At 40.3% G+C, this 19,922-nt stretch overlaps 1 long non-coding RNA gene and 1 pseudogene across 1 annotated transcript; both read right to left on the reverse strand.

The window, feature by feature from the left end:
- Positions 1-12,728: 12,728 nt before the first annotated feature.
- On the reverse strand, positions 12,729-19,844 carry LOC148374585 (uncharacterized). Its single transcript, XR_015852972.1, has 3 exons — positions 18,595-19,844; positions 16,871-16,936; positions 12,729-13,042 (listed from the first exon to the last, which is right to left on the reverse strand). It is a non-coding gene; the product is annotated as an uncharacterized LOC148374585 (long non-coding RNA).
- On the reverse strand, positions 19,508-19,656 carry LOC148374586 (U2 spliceosomal RNA; annotated as a pseudogene).
- Positions 19,845-19,922: the final 78 nt, after the last annotated feature.

Below are 19,922 nucleotides of genomic sequence, written 5' to 3' on the forward strand. Positions count from 1 at the left end.
TCCGTGTTACATGTCGAAGTGTCCTTGGGTAAGACATTGAACCCCAATTACCCCCAATTAGCAGGTTAGCGCCTTACATGGCTGCACAGATCACAGCCGCTATTGGGAAATGTGAAGCACAATGTAAAGCGCTTTGGGAAGTCATTGACTTGAAAAGCGCTATATAAATGCAGATCATTTCATTTCATGAAGAACAGCTTGTCTTATTCTGAGACAAACGGGCAGACAAAAGATGATTAAGTCTTTGACAGTGGTCCGCAAGCTTTTCTGTACCACGGCTCGGTACCTGTATATGGTCTGACAGTAGTCTTGTGCCCCAGCCCAATAATAATATTAATAATAATAAAAACACTTATAATAATAAAATTAATTATATTCATAATTAAAATACAGTGATGATGAGATGTTTTTTTTCCTTTGGCATCTACAAATCTCGTGGTGTAGTAGTTGGGATTCGCCGCTCTCACCGCCATGATCTGGTCCGACTTATGATCGACTACTTATTTCTCAATAAGCGTAAAACATCGTTATAACACGTACCCAACTTTGAGTTTATTTGGAGGAATGAAAAAATGTGTGTCTACGTGATTAAATACGAGTTAGTCAAGTCAAGTCAAGTCATTTTTATTTGTATAGCCCTAAATCACGAAGAGTCTCAAAGGGCTTCACAGATTGTTACACTATATTACACAAACTATTTTCAACCGACAAGAGGAGTAGGTTATTCGTATGCAATGGAGTAGAAGTGAGTTTTAAGTTTTTATTTAAACATTTCCACTGAGGTTGCAGATCGAATCTCAGGGGGAGTTAAGAATAAGACTTTTTTTCTCTTTTTGTGCTAGGTACCAACGACCCATGATCCATGCCAACCACTGGTCATGACACCAACCACTTTCTTTTTTTCTGTTTTTGTGGCGTTTTTAGAAATAGTGAGGCTGCATAAGAATCTATTCTTTTCTTAGTATCTTCTCTCAACCTTCCTCCATCTTGGCTTTGTAAGCGGGTCCGTCCCACTCAAGACGGTGGGAGTCTTCTCAAGTCAGGACGAGTCTCTATTGGTTCAACTCCTCCGTCCCTCCCACGTGCACTCAAAAAAGTCCCTTTTGTCTTGGCCAATCCGTCTCCACACCAAGCTTTGGCGGCGATTTCCACGTTTCCAACACAAAGAAAAGCTGTCCACCTTAATGCCGTCTTTACAAAATGCAAGTGCCGCATTAGGCAAGTGCGGGTAAATACCCTCATCTCGAGCCCCCACTGCCTCTCCCCACATCATCCACCTCTCGTTACTCCTCTCACGCTAGATGATCAAGCCTCAGTGGAAGTCAAGGGCCTGATGGGATTTTGGGGGGATACCAAATCGTGCATGGTTGCTGATGGAAGGGAGCCCAAAATTTGACATCAATTACACCATTTTGGTTCACGGCTGTGCCCAGTGCGTCATGCCCAGTCATTTGCCTGTGAGGAGTGGGCACAATAATGATACGGCTCATTATTGTCAGAGAAAAAAAAACACAGTTATTGGACTGCTAAAAACATTATAGGTTTTCAAGTCAAAACTACTTTTAGGAGCGAAGTTTACCAAACCAGTACACTGTTGTTTTAAAATTGACCAAAACTAAAGACTAACATGTTCATTACATTTATCATTTTGTTTATGTGACTTAAGTAATGCACTATTAAAATAAGAAAAGTGAACATATATATATATATATACAGTGAAGTAAATAAGTATTTGAACACCCTCCTATTTTGCTATTTGTCCCACTTAGAAATCATGGAGGGGTCTGAAATTATCATCGTAGGTGCGTACCCACCGTGAGAGAGATAAACTAAGAAGAAAAATCACAATGCAGGATTTTTTAACAATTTATTTGTGCGATACAGCTGCAATACACCTGTGTAACATCTAGAATTCTGACTCTGAAAGACCGTTCTTCAGGCCAATAGAGGTATACCTGCACTCAATGTATCTTCCTGATTCAGATGCACATGTTTGAGGTCGTTATCTGCATAAAGACACCTGCCCACCCCGCACAATCAGTAAGACTTAAAATTGTAACATGGTGATGACCAAAGACATTAGAGACAAGATTGTACACCTCACAAGGCTGGAAAGGCCTGCGGAGCAATTGCCAAGCAGCTTGGTGAAAAAAGGTCCACTGTTGGAGCAATCATTAGAAAATGGAAGAAGCTAAACATGACGGTCAATTTTAATTGGAGTGGAGCCCCATGCAAGATATCACCTTGTGGGGTCTCAACGATTCTAATAAAGGTGAGGAATCGGCCCGGTACAACACGACAGGAGTTTGTCAATAACCTGAAAAGAGGTTCCCAAGGTTACTGTAGGTAATTATCTAAGACGTCATGATTTGAAATCATGCATGGCACGAAAGGTTCCCCTGCCTAAACCAACACATGTCCCATCTTAAGTTTTCATATGTCCATATGGATGATACAGAGGAGTCATGGAAGAAAGTTTTGTGGTAAAATGAGACTAAAATAGAACATTTTGATCATAATTCCACTAAGCGTGTTTGGAGGAAAAAGAATGAAGAGTACAATCCGAAGAACAACATCCCTACTGTGAAGCATGGAGGGGTAGCATCATGCTTTGGGGGTGTTTTTCTGCACATGGGACAGGACCAGTGCACTGCATTAAAGAGAGGATGACTGGGGGCGTGTATTGTGAGATTTTGGGGAACAAGATCCTTCCCTGAGTCAGAGCGTTGAAGATAGGTTGTGGCTGGGTCTTCCAACACGACACCGACCCGAAGCACACAGCCAGGAAAACCAAGGAGTGGCTCCGTAAGAAACATATGAAGGATTTAGCATGGTCCAGCCAGTCTCCAGACCCGAACCCATTCGAAAATCTTTGAAGGGAGCTCAAACTCGGTTTTTCTCAGCGACAGCCAAAAATCCAGTCTTATCTAGAGAAGAGTGGGCCAATTTCCCTCCTGAAGTGTTTGCAAACCTGGAAAAAGACTGTAATACTAAACAAAGGCTAATGTGCCAAATATTAACATTCATTTTCTCAGGTGTTCAAATACCTATTTGCTGCTATCACACAAATAAAACGTTAAAAAAATCATGCATTGTGATTTCTGGATTTTTTTCTTTTTAGTTTATCTCTCTCACAGTGGACATGTACCTACGATGAAGATTTTTAAGTATATTATATTGATAATCCAATGAATGGGCATCAACTCCTATTACAGGTGGCTATACCACTGTTACGATATAGGAAAATTCCATTCACTGCTCAATAAAGTAGTTTATATTTTCAAACAAACAACTTTCCAATCTTAGCATATTATTGCTTTTACTTAATGGCAATTCTTTAGTCTGATTGTTTAACGGCCACTAATACTTACAACGCTCGCATTGGAACAGATACAGATCCTGATTTAGATACATCAAATTTAAATACACATGTATTACATTTGTACACGGATGTGTTTGAGTGGCACGTCATCTTGCTTTAAATCCTAGTAGGTGGTTTACATCGCGGGTTTTATTTAAATGTAAATCGGAGAAACCTTTTTCGATATCGTCTTTAATAAGATGCCTTCTCTGATGCAATCTTTTGTGGACACACATTATTACCCCCGCGGCTTATGTTGTAATACAGCAGCAGGCCTTATGTCAGATATTCAGCCAAGGTAATTTCCAGCGCGTAAACACAAATGTCATCCTCGATAAGGTTGTGTTCATTAGTCCGTAAACGATGATAGATTGCCACCAATGCACCCCACAAATCCTCCGAACGCGCTCGTCGCCCCGAGCCACAAAATTATCGTTTGGATGGCGTTGCTCTCATCTGACGGAATTAAGGGCCTCTGTAAAACGGTAAACGGATGCGCAATTAAACTCTCTGCGGGATGTTGTTTGCTGGTTTGAGCGCTCGCCCGGAAAGTGAGTTTTGTTCCAGGAATTCCAACCCTGCGCTAGAGGAGACTGCTAGCTTGAACACGGGTGTTAACAAGAACACATCTAACCTTTTCAGGCCGTTACTATGACCAGATCTGAATATCTACCTTTACACAGTAATGGGTTACTTCAGAATAATATGACTCAAGTAGTATTCCAAATGACTAATGGTGTAAAAGTAAAAAAGTACTAGGTGAAAAAACTACTGAGTACTGAGTTAAAGTAGCAACATTTTATCCATTAGTATTTTTAACATTAAATTATCAAGAAAAATACATTACTTTTGAAAATATATTTAAATAATCAAGGTTATTTTAAGTATTCTAATAAGAAAAAACAAATTAATAAGCTAAATCTCAATGTTGGCATCTTTGCTGACATGCTTGTTGTGCTCACAACGACGTGTCATGATTTGCCCATTGCCCTCACCTGTGCCCGCTCATTTGGCTCCAGATGCTGTTTGTTCCCCTCCTATTTAAGCTCAGTATTCTCATTCACTCCTGGTCGGTCTGTCAGCGAACCTCCACACTTGCAAGGCAAGCACTTTTTGACTCCGGCTCCAGTCTGCCCCGACCCGACCTGTCCTGTATCCTCCGACCCGACCTGTATCCTGTATTCTGTAGCCTGTATCCTGTATCAATCCCCTGTCCCTGGCTTCCCGATCTTCTCAGATTACCCGACTTGTCTCCGTCGACTGACCACACTCCAATCTCCCGTCCCGGCTGCTCGACTTGTTTCCGCCCTCCGACTACGCTCCAATCTTGTGAGCTTCCTGCTTCACCTGCCCAGCGATTACCGAATCGCTGGTGTTTGTTTTCCCGCGCCTGACTACTCCGCTTCCGCAATACAGCTTGGTATGAAACGTTACGCGTTTGGGTCTACCGTCTGTTCAGGTTCTGACACAACGTGCTATCAGTTTGTCCTATGATGTCTTTAATGTGTTTTTTTACAAAACTTTACTCAAACAAGATACAGTGGAACCTCGGTTTTCGAACGCCTCTCAGTTCGAACAAATCGGTTCTCGACCAAAAATTTAGAGAAATTCTTGCTTCGCTCTCTGTTCAAAAAATCGGAGTTCGAACGCTGGTACGCTAGGGCGAGGCTGAGCGGCGTACGAGTGTAGATTGCCCCCACCCCTCGTGAAGAACTGTTGTCACGTGAGCGCGCACTCCTTTTTGCTTTTGTTATTAATATCAGTGAACGGAGCGTTTTAACCCCTAATTATGCCTCGGAAGAAGGTTGGTGCAAGCAGCAAAGTTGCTACAGGTGAAAAAAGAGGAGTAGTGCGTACAACTATTGCATTTAAGAAAGAAATAATAGCAAAATATGAAGAAGGTGTGCGAGTTTCCCTTCTTTCAGGAATACAGCATGGCTTCTGCCGATGGGTAAGAAATCCTATTCATAAATCTTTTATTTATCCTTTAACCGCTCACCACTTGTTGTGGGGACCCGGGTGCTTAATGACGTGTAAACGACCTGATTTTTGTATTTTTACACGTTCATGTTAGCATAATCTTTCGTACGGAAGATTACTCTAACGCGAACGTACGATTAGCCTGGGTTAGCTTTACGTTAAATATTCAAGATAAACATTCAGGGTGTTGGAACGGATTAAAACAATTTTACATTACTTTTAATGGGAAAAAACGGCTTCGGTGATCGTACAAATCGGTTTTTGTACAAAGAAATGGAACGGATTATGGTCGAGAAGCGAGGTTCCACTGTATTTCAAATCATTGTTTGCCTGTTAAAACAATTTATTTCATTTTATAATTCAGTTAGAAGATGACATATTTGAATGTTGTATTTGAATGTCAAATGGCCCTTTTAATTCTTACTCGCTTCGTAACAGGGGTTGAATCGGGAACCGGGCCTGGGTTTGTCCTGCCCACTGCCTAAAGTCGGCTCACCTCCCCAACCCTATTGAAGACAATTGGCAGAAAAATGAATGTATGGCTGAATCTTCATGATCCATTTTAAATTGATTGCAACTTATTTTCCTTGTTATTGATAATAACTTGTTTCTGTCTTTTATTTGACTTTTGACTTCTGGAGGGAATCCATTATCAGCCATTGTCACTATAACATTTGCCACTGAGTTTTCATTGAATTGATTGGTTTGATTGATTGGGTGATTGATTGCTTGGTTGACTTTTCTCTGTTTGCCCTGGGTTCAACCAAATACGAGGTTGCAATGAGAAAAAAAAAAAGAAAAACATCCAACCAGTATCTGCACCGCATATCCTCAAAAGGGTCGCGTGGTTGCTGGAGCCCATCCCAGCTGTCTTCTGCAGTGGGGAGAGGACACCTTAAACTGATTGCCAGCGAATCACAGGGCACGCAGAGACAGACCACTCACTCGCTCATTCACACCTAGGGACAATTTGGAGCGTCCATTTAACCTGACATGCTTGTTTTTTGGAATTTGGGAGGAAACTGGAGTGCCCGGAGGAAACCCACGCAAGCATGGGCAGAACATGCAAACTCCGCACAGGAAGGCTCAGAACAGTGCCGCAGATGTGTTAACAAGCTTATCTAAAAGCCAAAATATTATCTATTTGTAAACCTAACCTAATTTTCACAATTTAATCCAGTCAGTATGGTATCTTCTGGGGTGTACTTTGTTTAAAAACTTTAACACAGTTTGTCGGCCTCGTAATTAAGGGTATGTGTGCAAATACACACACTGTGTCATTCCTTTGCACAAGGAATGCACTAGGCCTGTTTTTTCCTACAAATACCTATAAAAGCTAGAACACCTTTGGAGACTGATACTGATATCTATAAATACATTTTATCTTGCATGTTATACTTTGAAAAAAATATATATTGTTTTTTTTAATTCCATTACAGCTTTGGTAAGCAACAAAAGTAGTATTGAAGTGACAAATTGTGTTAAGACATTTTAGACACTTGTTTGCGAACATCGCTGGACAGCTGTGAATCTTAAAGGGACATTGTGTAATATTTGACTATGAGATACCCTATAGTGTGTAGTGCAACTGAAAACGAGTGCTGAAAAGCAGAAGTAGGAAAATAAAAAAGACTCAAAGTGACCAAACTCCAGCATTTTTCTTAATTTTTTTTTGCCCAGACCTCTACAAGGTTTTTGGTTTAGGAGGTACCCATAGCAGCAAGATGGCAGACAATCATGTCGCCATATTTGGATGCTCAAATCAAAAGGCGACGTCTGAATACTTCCGGGAGCCCGTTTTGCACATAACCTTTTAATATATTGCTCCAAGGCAACGGTAACTGAGGAATTATTGGCTCTGCATTGTCGGTTCTTGACTAATGTGCCTTAATGGCATCTCTATGGTTCCTATTTAAGATGCTAATTGGCTGTAATGCATGTCAAACTGTAGTGTGCTTTATTAAATTAACTATTGATTTTGGTCTCTCACTCAAAAGACGTCCCAGGCTATGGACACCTCCTTATTACCGTGTTACAACTTTGGGTTAAAAGAATATATGTGTTTGGCCAAAATACCCATTCATCAAGCGGTTTTGCTGCTAATTGAAGCCCTGTGAGCCATTTTATGACATTGTGATGATCAGTCGCTGTGCAATGTTTAAAACTTAGTCCGGACATGTAAATGCAGCTATTAAAACACCAGGTGAGTTAAATGCTAAAAATAGAGCCCTTTAATGGTAATGGTCTGCATTTACATAGCACTTTTCAAGTCAATTTCAAGTCGCTATACAATGTGCTTCACATGTACCCACTCGCACACATTGATAGCGGCGGCAGCCATATACAGCACCTACTTTCTTATCGGGGCTTCGGGATTCAGTGTCTTTAATTAGTTAAAAATTTGAATACACCCGTTGGACACAACATCACTAACGTCTGTTTTGCCGATGATATTGCCGGACTAGTCGGAGACAAACAGGAACTCAGGGATCAGGTCAATCCGCTGGGCAAAGCATCAACCAAGTATGGGATGAAAATCTGCACAGAAAAAAAAAAACAAGTAGAGGCCGACAATTCCCAAGGTATCACCACAAACATCACCATCAACCACAGAGAGATAGAACCTGTCTCCAAAAATAAATATCTTGGAGCTGTCATATTAGAAGAGGGGTCACAACCACAAATCATGGCCAGGATAGCTCAAACCACTGCCGCACAGGCTAGACTTAAACCCATCTAGAGGGACAACAACATAGCAATGAAATAAAAATGTAGACTCATCCAAGCGCTGGTTACCTCCTTCTTCCTCTACGCTTGTGAGACATGGAGATGCGATGCTACAGGAAACTTCTAGGCCCCAGTACTTAGTCTATGTGACAAACAAAACGGTGCCCAACACCATCAGAGGGCACATTGGACCCTACGAAGAACTGTTGTCAACTGTGCGCAGATGGAAGCGTCAGTGGTATGGTCAGGTCACAAGATCATAAGGACAGACCAAGATAATTCTTCAGGGCAGTAGAAGAGGAAGACTGAAAAAGAACTGAGCCGAGAACAATAAAGAACTTTGCCGCGACCCAAGAACAAGCCAAGGAACATCAACAGTGGAGAAGGCTGCCCACAGTTACGTCTTCATTGGTGCTCCGATGACCCATGCGGTTAAGGGATCTGTGAACTGTAAATTGTGAGTCCCTTTCTGTATTGCGGTTCACTTTCAGTGGTTTTGTTTTTCTTTGTGCTTTGTGTTCCGTAGCAGACAGCATACAGCAAATGCCATCACAGTGGCAGGTTGTGAAGGGTTGTGTTTGTTGTGGGTTGAAATGACTGTGTGCACAATTGTGATCGGCTGGTGTGTCTTGTCATTTAAACAGTTTAGTGGGCGTACAAGTCAATGTGTCGAGACAAAACAAACTGACAAACACGGCAGCAGCTAGTAATTTAGCAGTTTGTTACAGTGAAAAGAAATTCATCAATTAAATTGGACTCTGAGGGAAGCCAAAAGAGCGCAAAGAAATGCTGATCATCATCGGGTGTGTCACAGAAACGGACACAGGACTCAATAGCGTACGTTTCTCAGTTTTTATTTGAAAAGAGAGGGAGAGTAAGGCTTGCTTGCTTGATCAGAGGACTGATGGACAACAGAAGTGAGCGAGGCGGCAGTGACACTTCCATGTCGGACGGAGACTGGCGGGAATAGTAAGTCGTTGGCTGGAGATCAAAGGCGATGTCGTGTTCGTAAGCGGGGTCATAGGCAGGAGGCAGGCAGGTAACGGGGAAAAAGGGGTCAGGTAACAGGAGGCAGGCAGAATGGGCGTAATCAGGTCCAGAAACAGGTCAATAACGAAGATCAGGCAGGAAAAAGGCTTAGCAGAAACGGAGTCGGACGAGAATGCTCACTGAGTGGAATGCAACAGTTCGCAATGATCTGACAGTCACTGAGAGGAAGCCGGGGGTTTAAAAAGGGAGTGTCCACCAATCACCTGTCCGGGCTGTTGGCGCCAAACAAGCTGCCGCAGGTGCTCCAAATTGGCAATCACGACAGGGTGATTATAATCGGATCCGGGAAGAGACTGAGGCGGCAGCAGGAGTGAAAACACTAGCAGAGCTGCAGGTCCGGCTTACTACAGCTGCTGCAATAATATCTCCAAAAAGCCACCCCTGTTGAGCCTGAATCTCACCAACTGCAGATCCATTACAAAAGTATGACGTGTGGGAAACCGCTGTCATTCGTGACACTTGTATTGCAATCACCAGAGAGACCTGGCTCAACCTGAGTGTCGTAATGCAACCGTGCAGCTATCCTGCCGCTCTCTACATCACTTTCTTACACTGAAAGGAGAAGCCCTGTAAATTTGTTGTACTATTGTATAATGATAATAAATACAATTCTTCCAACTGCAATTCTGTGGTCTGTGTTTTTATGTGTAGATCTATAGCTGATTTTCTGTTACAGATGTATATATTATATATTTATACTTTGTGGGTTTTGAATATCTTGGGACGGAACCCTGCAAAAAACAAGGGACGACTGCATATCAGTGAAAAATATGAGGAGATCTGAAGAGATATTTTCTTCCTCATGCCATGAGGCTGTTTAACTCCACCCGTTGGAGTAAAGGCCCACATTAAACCACACCCCTTACATTGCATATTACCGTACTTATATTGCAGTGTGTATTTTATGTAGCACTATTTAAATACTCTATTCAACACGCTACAGTGGTTATTACCACGTCACATTGGGTATTTGTATATTGTATTCCTTTCGCTTTATTATTGTATTGTTCTCAGCGAAGGGATGCTGCTGGAAATGTGAATATCTCTGCGGGGATGAATATAGTGTCTCTCTAGCTATCTATCTATCTATTTATCTATCTAAATATTTACCTATCAGAGTTTTGCCTGGCCACTGGGACACCCAATTTCACAATTTCCTCTGTGCTTTCCTAAATGTAGCATGATAAAAAGTAAGAAGCACAAAAAATGTAATGCTTAGAGTAAGTAGAAGACGCAATTTAAGACCTGCTCTCTGGGATTTTAGTAAATCAGGCCCATTGTGTCTTTTAATTTTGTTTTTGGTGCATCCAATCAAATAAAACTTTTTTAAAGAAAATTTTAAGAGAGGTTGCTGCATAATAAAGCAACGGGGATAATTTGCTTCTCTTTGGCAGGCAAGAACTGAATAGTTAATGTGCTTTTACGTGAGGAAACTTTATCTGCCAAAGTGCTACTTCTCTAACTCCCCAAAAAATGAACAGGGGCAAAAGTCTAATGCTACTCTGTTCATTACTTTTAAAGGATTTTGCCGTAAAGAGTAATTGTGAGCATTCAGTTTTTGGCCAAAAATCTCGTTATTCATTTGTATGGTAGGAAAGTGCTATAAACTATAAAAGAGGATTTGTCCTGTTCTATAAATGTCAGAAAGCGCATCAACGACCGTGTGTTTAACTTCATCAAACGGCGATGAACATAAAGCTCGCTTGTAAAACTTTATTTCACATAAAAAGAAATCAAATAATCAAGAAAACGATGTGAAAAAGTTGACGTGTTGGATCCTTTGATATAATTTTCAAAGTGAAAATGTCCTCATTGTTTTAATCCACAAGAAAAAATAATCTAGTTCTTTTATTTTTAAGATTCACCATTTTATATTTGAAATGTTTTGCCTATAAAAAAGTAGAGGCAAATGTATTCTGGAATTAATTGATTTTTTTATATATATAATTTTTTCTCTTTTGAGACTAGGGATCTACGATAACAGTTTTTTCCTGCGAATACCAGTACCAAAAACACTGTCTCTGGAGATCAAGGCAGTGTATATATATATATATATATATATATATATATATATATATATATATATATATATATATATATATATATATATATATATATATATATATATATATATATATCCATTGTCTGCACCGCTTATCCTCAGTAGGGTCGCGGGGGTGCTGGAGCCCATCCCAGCTATCTTCGGGCAGTGGGCAGTGGACACCCTGAACTGGTTGCCAGCCAATCGCAGGGCACACAGGGACAGACAATTCGCTCGCTAATTCACACCTAGGGACAATTTGGACCAGCCAATTAACCCAACATGTATGCTTTTTTAATGTGGGAGAAAAGCGGAGTGCCCGGAGAAAATCAACGCAAGCACGGATAGACCATGTACACGGGCTAACCACTGCGCCGCCATATATATATATATATATATATATATATATATTATATACATATAATGTATATAAAAATAGATATTACTGTGAATGTATAAAAGTGGAGCACTGAATATCAAAATATAAGTACAGAAAAAAAGGTTTACATATTTTAAAGGATAAGCGTGTAGGGGCTGGGGTGTTGTTGGCCACTGGATTTGATGGTTTATACGGAAATTACTTTTACAGGTGCACACAATCATGCTTCCTGCATCAATTTCTTGAGAGGCATGCATAAAGAAAATTCATCATTCCATTTAAAGATACGGCAGGAGAATTGAGTGTCGTGGGTAGGCGAGGGTCATCCCGGATATTTGTGGCCTTTCAGTGAAAGCAGGCGGATTAGATTCATCCGGCAGTCTCGATTACCCGCTATTGTCATTCCTCCTTCCAATATTGCATACTCACTGCAAACCTTTGTCTCTGTTGTGCACGACTATACATTAGAGCTTGGCAGATCGATCCCAATATCAATATTATCAATCCTAAGCAAGTACTTGGATCGGATAGATACTACTGTCCTGGGATGGGATGGGACCCCCCCCCCCACACACACACACATTTCCTCAAAGTGCCCCTTCTATATGTAGATGGCGCAATCCTTTTCTCACTCAGCCCCCTCTGCCACTATCTAAGTTCATGCTTGTTTTTTTAATTGACAGGCACACTTTAAGCACCTCTTCCTACCAGGCCTGCTGCTGCATCTTGCCTGTCAGGCAGAAAAGAAGGCTAAATCTATGTTAGCACCTTTATCAGAAACTAAATATGACAAAGGCAAGCAGGTATTGTCTGGTGAAGTGATCCGCTATTGTGGCAAATTTACATTTACAGAGAGCAACGAGCTGCAACCCCAAAAAATAAACATGTTGTTGTTCCTGAACTAAAATCTGTAAATCCCTCACAATGGCAGTTAGATTTCTGATTTTTGAGTATGACTCTCATGACTTTTGCTCTGTAACAGTTGCTGTCGTTAAAGTATTTGATTTTTCATACTGTTAGAAAATAAACTATTTCAACAAATGTACCGTTTACCAAATTGTTCGAATTAGTTATCTGACTCCATTAACCAAACATAACCTTCATTCACCTAACAATGCATGCTCGTTTCTTTTTGTGAAAAGACAGACAAGACCGGCATTTCCACTTGGGGGCAGATTTTATTTCTTAAATAATAAACTAAGAGAATTCCATCGAATTAGCAGAATTGGCCAAATTAGTGTCGCTCGAGGCTTCGGCGAGCCTCTTCTCCCGTTTGTCCCTCTTGTTCTTCGATCTTCTCCCTTTCTTGATCTTCTGAAGTTCTTCTCTCGACCCACGTCTCTCCCAAGCTGGTGTGCCGGCTCCTCCCATGGGCGTGCCAGGAACGCCCATGTGGGCTCCACCTCGTCGCCTCGATGTCTGGACCCCTGTGCCACGAAGGCCCCCCTTGCGCCGGGAAGCGCTGATTATCATATCAGCCCTTCGTCCAAGTTCCTGCTGTTTTCTGTAAAAATAGTTCTTCACAAGGTTAAATTGACCTCGCCCCACTGCTCAGCCAGTGAATATCTTTTGCATTCAAATGTAATTTGTATTTGATCGTTAAAAAAATCCTTTATAGTCAAATATATAAAATCCTTCAATACTCATAAAGGTTTTTGGATATTATTGTTCTCAGTATTTGCACTTTCTGACTTTATTTTCCAGAATATTATGCAATGGAAGGTATAGCTGACATGTTGACATTGTTATATCAGTTTTTTCATTAGACTGCTGCGTTTTAATAGAAACATTCCCTTTATCGTTATGTTAAATTTTGAATTGTGGTTATTTATTTAAAAATAGAAACTCTTTTAATGCCTTAAATCTTTGTGCTGGGTTTATTGTAGCTATAAACTAACTCAAGGCGGATGGTTCGGTTATTCAATGATCATGACATTTCCAAGCATAAAATATCAGTATTGGAATCGATTGATAACCACAACTTGGATCAGTTCAATACGTAAACTCCCATTATCGCCTACTCCTACTGTGTACCGTACTGCAATTACTTCTTGAGTACTGCATTCGCCTTGATAAGCCAACGCCACCACTGACTACCCTTTTGTACACAGATAAGTCGTTTAAACATGTTTTTTTTTTTTTTGCGGTATTCGCGTCACCGCACGACAGCGTTAGTATCATCCGCACCATCTGTCCTCGCAGTGCATTTATGTACGCATACATAATACAATACATGCATGTGTACAAGTAGAGCGTAAACTTCAAACCCTTTGTGCTGCCACTCAGAGTGATCGCTTCTAAAAATACCCAAGTGGGAAAAGAGCATCTCAAGTATGGCTTGAATTACTCGGAAAATAGAGTTTTGGTGAGTGTGTAGAAGAACCCAAAAATATGTGTTAAAACAAAACTACAAGAAAAATAATTGAAAACGTTTTTTGTGTCTTTTCAAAATAATAAAGAAATGAGCGGAGTAGTGCAAGTGAGCAATGCCCAGTGCATCACCCCTAAATAAATCTTGAACATGTTTCCAAGCAAGCGCCATGGCAACTAGATCGAAGTAAACCTAGTGCCCAAATTGCCCTATCATCTAAATGATAAAGATTTGGACGAACGTGTTACAAGGGAACAGGTTCCCTGAATGCAATTACTTTTCTCAGTAATGAGTACAGACTTACGACCATTCGACTTACGTTAAACGGTAGATACGAAAAAAAAAATTCGAGATGTCGAAAAATATCCGGACACTGCTGAATTTGTATTGTGTGCACCTTTTTCCTAGTACAGGACATTACTGTAGTGCTTCTTTCCGTCGCTACCGGCGTTTGGTGGCGCTGAGAGGTGTTCCCCAGCATCCACCCAGAAGAAAAAAAAGTCCGCTTCCTCTTCCTAGTTCGTGTGTAAACATTCTATACCTACTATACTATGTCTATACAATCTCCAGGGCGCTATACTATCTCCAGCGCGCTCAGACATTTGTATTGTTTAATATCTTGTGCATCCATTCTGTATGGTTGGTGTAAAGTGTAAAAAAGGGATGAGCCGTTTTTTCTGAAACGGAAGTGGAATAGGGAAGCTTGATGCGGTTGAGAAAATGGTTGAATCGTTTTGTTTTTTTTCGCCCACTTTCTACCACGGAGGAGGAAATCGCCTTACTCTTGAATCTCTTCTTCCAAAAGTAATTTAAACTTCCCTTTATTTATCTTTATAAAGCATATTATTTTATGAAATGTTTATTTTATAGTTAAAAAGAATACAGGTTACTTATATAAACCCTCAACATACAAAATCTATCACTGAAGCAACTTACGAACAAATTCAACTTACGAACGATCGTCTGAAACCTCCTTGTAGGTAGGGCAGCGTCTGTACTGTTACAAGTTCTTAATAAAATGTTGCAATTTCACTACTGTTACAAAATGGTGTGTTACTGAATTATTGCGCGACTCATTAGATGCAGATCATATATCCCAATGTCCTTTAAAGTTGGAGTTTGTAATTTTAAAGAAATATTCGCTTTGTTTATGCAGTCTTTTAAATGAAACCAGCATTGCAGCCTCTGTCCAGCTGCCTTTGTTCAGTGAGCATGTAAGTGCTTGAAAATACATTTCCTTTTTTATCTTTTTGGAGGTTTGCGTTGGCATTCGGACTGTATTTGATATAGTGCTTTTCTTACTTTCAACAGTTTCATTCTTGGATGAATGAAAACACCAAGCACGTGCGTTAAATCAAATGTATTGCTGTGTCTGCCTGGAAAGCAGAATTTTTTAAAAAAGTTTTTTAACAGTTCGCATCAAACATTTTCATTGCCCGTACGCTTCTGCCTTTAGCAGGATGTTATTTTTTAAAATAAAAGCCTGCATTTTTTCCCCAGAAAATGAACGCATTCCTAATTGCTGCAGTCGATAACAGCTCCTCTGAATCATTGTTTTTGTTAGAGAGACATATTTGGCAAATTTTTTTGGATTCTTTTTGATTGGGAAGAAAGACCAGGCTCTTTTTCTCTTCTTTATAAATATCACTGTAAACTGTGACGTGCACTATAAATAATGCGCAATGATGAAAATAAACTCAGACCTGACAATAGGGCAATTTAATGCACCTAGCTTATAGACAATGCAGGACGCTGTTGGTGCATACCTGTGTGAACCTTTCGTGGTAACTTCACTGACTTCGGATACGGGAAAACGGATCGTAAAACGAGGAAGATTTTAGTTGAACGCGAACTTCGGATAACAAAACCAATAGTGTTGTAGGGGCACCAGTTCCTATGGTGTGTCTTTGGCAAGTACAGTCTAGTGGCGGCCGGTGTTCCCTCTAAGCTGCGCGCGTGCGCAATTGCGCACTGCTCGCACATTCTCAGCGCACAAGAAAATCTAGCCAGTGCACAAAAATGAGGGCTCAAAATTACTAATTAAGAAGCGACTTAAGTCAAAGTTACAGTGCATGAAGGTAAAAATACACATGTTCCCCTGACGTTGTGTCCTAAATGCGGTATTTTGAAGTCAATGTCGAACGAAGTTGAAAAGTAAAGTTAGTAGAGTTTGTCGAGAACCGGCTTCTTCGGCTCGGCTCACTAAAAGGAAACCGGCTCTTTCGGGTCCTAAACGGCTCTTCAGTTTGTTTTTGCTTCTTTAATCCCAACATGACCAAATATTATGTAAAACTATGCACAAAATGACTTAAAAGAAGGGGGGAATAGAACAAAAAAGAAAAAAATACCAAAATGAAAAAATAGTGAAAAGCTGGGAAAAAAAGGAAGCGAAAAAAAGAAGGAAACATTTAGAAAAAAGCCAAAAAAAAAAAAAAAAGAAAGAAACGTAGGAAAAAAGTAAACGGTGAACAAAAAGAAAAAAGTAACAGCTCGGAAAAAATGAACACAATGAGACTTTTTTTAAAGGAATTAAAAAAAGGGAAAAAAAACACAGAAAAAAGAAGAAAAAGTTTGTGTTGCATTCAAATAATTTCCAATTGTATCAAGTGAATCTTGTTGCCAACATTGTACTTCCACTAAAAAATGTGACTAAGTACAGTTCTGTATCTTGCAGCCGAAAAAATAAGCCCCCAAAAATGTTAATATAATGCGACAAAATATATCAGGAAATGAAAAGAAATGGATATCTTGTGAAAGAATTGTAAGAACAAACAACGTTTGTAGGCCGTACAACCTTTGCATTAGTACATGAGTCAATTCATTCAAAAGAGAAAAATAATTTAGCATTGCCGGAAACTTAGCAAAATGTAACTTGATGTCAAGTTATGGACATGTTTGATAATGATTTAGTTGCCACACTTGGGATTATGGTTTCTCACTGTTGTTTCAAGCGTTGCTCACCGACTTTGTGTGAACGCTCAGACCCGTGGAAAATTACAGGGAACATTGGTGGCGGCCATCCCTTTCCTGGCCAGCAAGTAGACAATCAAAAAAAGAAGAAAATAAATTAATTTTGAACTTGCAAGGAGAACAAGAGAGAACCAAAACCTCAGCTAAGATATTCTAACCTGTTCTAAACACCCTCCCGAGTGCCTTTTTAAATCTGAATTTCCTATGTAGTTCCACCATTAAGTTTGAGAAAATCAAAGACCATTGACTGTTATTGACAATGATGTAAAAAGTGTATAATAGTCAAAAAAGTCAAAATAAAGAACTTTAATCCTATTTGATCTTCGTTGCAGGTGTCCAATATAAAAACAGAATACACTTATCAAGGCGGGTGGGGTATCTTGGGAGGGAAGAAAAATACATTTTCATGATTTGAAAAAATTGTTAAAATTCTCAAAGTGGCCACCTTTAAAAAGTTGAACGAATTATGTTGAATGAGTTCTGCCCAATACAGAACTACTAAGATATCTAATACGCCAGGTGGAGCTACGCTTACGCGCTAGATGTTACCTGAAGTGACTGGCGATAGTATTGTTGTTCTAAAGTTATATACAGACGCTCCCCTATTCAAGAACATTTGACTCATGCAAAAAGGTAGATACGATCATTTTTTCCGGATTTCGAAAAATATCCGGATCTTCTGTAAGTTAGAATTTATATTGTGTGCACCTTTTTCCGAGTAGAGGACAGTCCACCCAAGAAGAAATCCGGCTTCTACTTCCTAGTTCGTGTGTATACAAACTGCACTGTACATCTAGCACGCTAAGAACTGCAAAGCGTAAAGGAGAGGCGAGCCGTTTCTTTTGAAATGAAAGTGGAATAAGAAAGCTTGATGCGTTTGTGAAAATAGATCACTTTTTTTTTCGTCCACTTTTTTCCGCGGACGAGGAAATAGCCTAAGTTCTCCAAAAGTAAGTCAAACTTAACTTTAGTTATCTTTATTGTCAAGTCATTTTTTTATAGCCCTTAATCACAAGGAGCCTTAAAGGGCTTCACAGACCACAAAATGTCAACTCCTAATGTGTAGCTTCGTTTTTCAGTATTTTGCTCTATCATTCAGCCACTTTGTAACGTTATAAAGTATATTATTTTACTAAACGTTTATTTTTCAGTTTTAAAACAATACAGGATACTTATACAGTGGAACCTCGGTTTTCGAACGCCTCTCAGTTCGGACAAATCGGGGTTCGACCAAAAATTTAGAGTAATTCTTGCTTCGCTGTTCGGTCAAAAAATCGGATTTCGAACGCAAACGTACGATTAGCCTGGGTTAACTTCATGTTTACGTTCATGGTAAACATTCAGGGTGTTGGAACGGATTAAAACGATTTTACATTACTTTTAATGGAAAAAACGATTTTCCGTGATCGACCAAATCGGTTTTCGAACAGGGTTCTGGAACAGATTATGGTCGAGAACCGAGGTTCCACTGTACAGCCCTTAAACATACTTATACAAACCTTAAACATACAAAATATAGCACTGGAGCAACTTATAAAGACATTCAACCCATGAACGATCGTCCGGAATCTCATTCGTAAGTAGGGCAGCGTCTGTAGAAGTAATGATGTTGCGTACAGTCTGCAAGTTAATTAAACCAAAAATTTTCATTCTAGGCAGCACGGCAGCGCAGTGTTTAGTGTGTGCGGCACAGTTCTGTGGTCATGAGATCGAACCTCCTGTGTGGAGTTTGCATGCTCTCTCAGTGCTTGCGTGGGCTTCCTCTGGACACTCCGGTTTCCTCCCACATTCCAAAAAACATGCATGTCAGGTTAATTGGCCAGTCCAAATTGTCCCTAGGTGTGAATGAGCGAGCTATCTGTTTCTGTGTGCCCTGCGACTGGCTGCCGACCAGTTTAGGCTGTCCCCTGCCCACTGCCCGAGGACAGCTGGAATGGGCTCCAGCACCCCTGCGACCCTACTAAGGATAAGCGGTGCAGATAATTGATGGATGGATGGATCTTCATTCTACTTGACTACCGTTAAACGCAGATTACAAAAGACACTCGGGCCAAAAGGGACAACAACAGGTCGTGCAGATTAGCGTAGCTTCGCGTAGCCAAGCGATAAAAACCTTGTGCCCTTCTGGGTCAAATACATGGCTCACAACTAAAAACATTGCTACCTTTTTACACATACTAGTTAATGCAATCCCATGAAATAAACAAAAATAACACTAAATGACACTCATATAGTTTTGCTCCAACAGATTAATTGATTTAAAGTTACATTTCCTCATAACTCTGTATTATGGTTTGAACAAATGTATTGACACTAATAACAGCAAACAAACAACGTGAGGTTTGAACAACCCCTCTCGACAATCTTAACAGCAATAGAGCATATTCACAATTTCGTTATGTCTGACAATATGACGTTTTAACATTTTTTTCTGACATTTTTAACATCTCTGTATTATGGTTTTGGGTTTTGGGGTTTTTAAGGGTTATTGTTCTATCTTCGTTATTCATTATCCATTATCCGTTATCGGTCAGTTCATAATACGCTACAAAGCCTGGGAGCCGGGACACTTACTCTCAGCCAAAAGGCCAAGCTAAGGTCCTAGCCCTAAAGCCTTGCTGCGATCATTGCGAATGCACCGTTCCCGGAGGTACTGCAATACCGGGCCGATGCGTGGAGTGGACAGAGCAAGCTCCTATTCCATCTCCGGATTGCAGAAATCAAAGATCATGGCTCCCAGCCTCAATGCCTTGCTGGCCAAAATGCCGAGAAGCGATGTGGGGTTTGGGGTTTTTAAGGGTTATTGTTCTATCTTCGTTATTCATTATCCATTATCCGTTATCGGTCAGTTCATAATACGCTACAAAGCCTAGGAGCTGGGACACTTACTCTCAGCCAAAAGGCCAAGCTAAGGTCCTAGCCCTAAAGCCTTGCTGCGATCGATGTACCGCAAAAACGTACAGGTTGACATAAATCCAAAGAAAACAAGGAATTCCCTCGAAATGATTTTGTGTAATACAAATGCACTCTTGGTCCATATTTA

This window comes from Urocampus carinirostris, chromosome 1 (genome assembly GCF_059441175.1).
Source record: "Urocampus carinirostris isolate Australia breed hairy pipefish chromosome 1, RoL_Ucar_1.0, whole genome shotgun sequence".
Classification (NCBI taxonomy): domain Eukaryota; kingdom Metazoa; phylum Chordata; class Actinopteri; order Syngnathiformes; family Syngnathidae; genus Urocampus; species Urocampus carinirostris.